The sequence below is a fragment of the Fukomys damarensis genome, unplaced genomic scaffold (genome assembly GCF_012274545.1).
Source record: "Fukomys damarensis isolate Sample0158 unplaced genomic scaffold, DMR_v1.0_HiC HiC_scaffold_9, whole genome shotgun sequence".
Lineage (NCBI taxonomy): Eukaryota > Metazoa > Chordata > Mammalia > Rodentia > Bathyergidae > Fukomys > Fukomys damarensis.
The window spans coordinates 17,479,776-17,482,818 of record NW_022900921.1 but is presented as its reverse complement, the minus strand read 5'-3'; positions in this window follow the sequence as shown (position 1 = coordinate 17,482,818).

Here is a 3,043-nt window from a genome sequence, read left to right as displayed (position 1 = left end):
TATAGATATACATATATGTGTATATATATATATATATATATATAGACAGAGAGAGAGAGAGCGAGAGAAGAAACGAATGTGAATTGCTAGAGGCCAGGGATGAGAAGAGTATTGAAGTTCTTCTTATATATGACACGACATTTTTTTCTTGTAACTGGAAGTTAGATCATGAATAATTCATAGTGCATGTTTGTAAAGACCCTCAGTGCAACACTACTGAAAATTCCCTGTTGACCAGTAAGGTTTCCAGCCACTTTCTTTTGAAGTCTTTTTATGAATAAATTTTTTAAAAGTTTACCAAAGTTCTGCTTACCATAGTTCCATTTGTAACAAAATTAGTAAAAGAGGTAGTAGAGTCGAAGTTTAAAATACCTGTAGTATTACATTGGTTAATAAGAAAAGCTATGGAATCAGACTAGCTTTGAAATTTAGTCTCAACTCAGCCAGTCTTACTTTTGTCATCTACTTAAAGGAATTCCTCTAAGAAGAGAGTAAAAACCATACATGTATTGTTCAGTTTTTAAAAACGTTCACTGTATTTTTAAAATTTTTATTAGTACATTTTATAGTACATAATAATTAAATACACTGTAGGGAATTGGTACATGTACATAATACATCTCAATTAATTTTCCCTCTTTCCTCCACTCCAATTTTGTTTTCAATTATTAAAATTAAATCAATGAAATATAATTGTTTATTTCTGTATTACTTATAATTCAGTATTTTTCAGGAGTCAAATCTAATATTTTGAAGGAGAAAAACACTCTGGTTTGGAACCATGAAATGTTTTGCTAATGAGTTCAAATCAGATATTGAAAGACACAACAGCAAGAGGAGACCTTAGAACGCCACCATTCCTGAGGCGCAGATAAGAGGAATTCACACACAGTTTCAATTTTATTGATTGAAGAAGGTCTTCACGAAGTTGAACTGCATAGATACCACCCTACATTTCTTTATGGGTGCACCTCTATATATACCAATAATAATATAGCATGCAAATGACATGTAAATAAATAGTAATTAAGACCTGAAAAAGAGGAATATAGCTTTTACCACCTTGGAAAAGGCCCCATACATAAGTACAGGAAAAATCCGTAGAGGAGACAAAGGTCCGAATTACAGCAGAAGAAACGTGCCTTTTCAAACATGGTAATAGTAATCATTTTGAGCTTTCCTGTTCCAAAATGTGTTAGTGGCTACAAAACTCTTGTCATGCATTATATATGGTTTGCTGTCAATAAACTGAACATGACACCTTCTTTAACTGACAGTATCTTTTCAAATCCTGATGGTTGTTCCTATGGAAGGAAACCCTAGCAATGAGAGGAGGTGAAACTCTTTTCTCTGACATGAAGGCTTTTTAGTATTGGGCTGTGTTCTAGGCTATGATACCATACTGTGTTGATTTCTCTCCATGTAGCTTGTTATCATCTACAAAGACCAAACCTATTTTTAAGGGATGGAATAAGCTGAAAACAGAGTTATGAAGTTATTTAAAAGACAGCAATTGCTGATGGTTGATTTTAAAATCTTAGGTGGGAGATAGCCACACACTATGACTGAGAGAGGCATATTTTGAATCACATACCAAGACCTACCTCAAAAGATGCTTCTTATATTAATCTACCTCTTAATGCTCTGTACACAAATGGTTTTGTTTCCATCTCAAGATGCCATTTTACGGATTAACCAGAGAAAAATCTAGATAAGGGCCAGGGATTTAGCTCAGCGGTCCTGGCGACTGCCTTGCAAGTGCAAGGACCTGAGTTCAATCCCCGGTAAAAAAAAAAAAAAAAAAAAAAAAATCTAGATGGGGTTTTACACGTGAAGAAAAATCAATACTCTTTCATAATAAGGAGTTGAGGAGAATATGTGAATGCTGAAGTTGAATAATATTATTTGGGAATATAAACTGGGGTCATAAAAAACTGTTCAAATATTTGAAAAGATAATGCTCAGAGTATTTTAAAGTATATATTATATTGCTACCAAAATACAAAGCTGCTTAATAATTATAAGTCACTTAAATGATTTTTCACTTAAATATCACTTTACACATTTTAAAATATCCAACTTTCTCATGAGCTCTTTAATAAGGTGCCAAGCATCTTCCTCATCAGTGAATTTATCCAAACAGAAGCGGGACGCCATCTGCCAGGAGAGCTGAGGAAGGCATTTCTGCCTTAGTGCGGGAAGTTGGAAGAGAGAATGCTATGTGTCCTTTCCAATTCCAAAAACAAACCACAATCACTGTGTCTCTAATGTTCAAGATGTTATTCTAGATTTGGAGATACAAGGATAAAGGTTACAAATGACTTCGATATGGATAGTAAGGTAAATCATTCAGCAAAATTTTTCAAAATGATGAAGGGGCGTATGAAACGCTACAGAAGCATACAGGTGGGGGAATTTGGATGGTAAAGTAGAGACCATGTTGTAGGTCTTGTAAAATACACAGAAACTTGTGAGAGAAACAAAGAGTAAAAAGATATTCTCAAATTTAGTTCAGCACAAAAATGCATGTTTTTTGTTCGCTTGGTATCAGAACAAGAGGACTTAAGAACACTTATCATTTTATACCAGTTAATTTTAACTCTAACTAGTTACCCTAAATTAAATTTACACACAATTAAAAAGTACATTTGACAAAAACACAAATGTCAGCAACTTCTGACATAGAAACCACAGGGGACCATTTGTAAATGAAATTCTACTAAATAATTACTTTTATTAAAGTACAAAATTTAGAAATAATTATTTTAATGAAACTTACTTGTCCAATGAAAAAATTTAACATGAAATCATTATTTGTGTATCTCATTTCCCATTAAAATAGTTGTAACATTCCTTAAATGTGTGAGAACAAAGGCATGAGATCCCTTTATGGAAGCACAGAAAACAATATATTCTAATAGCTTTCTTTTAAATGGAATGAATTAAGTATGGCTCAAAAATTCATTAGTATTATCACAGAGAAATGTGCCTCAAATTCAATGAGTCCCTATGACAAATCTTATTTTACTATAATGTGTTTAAT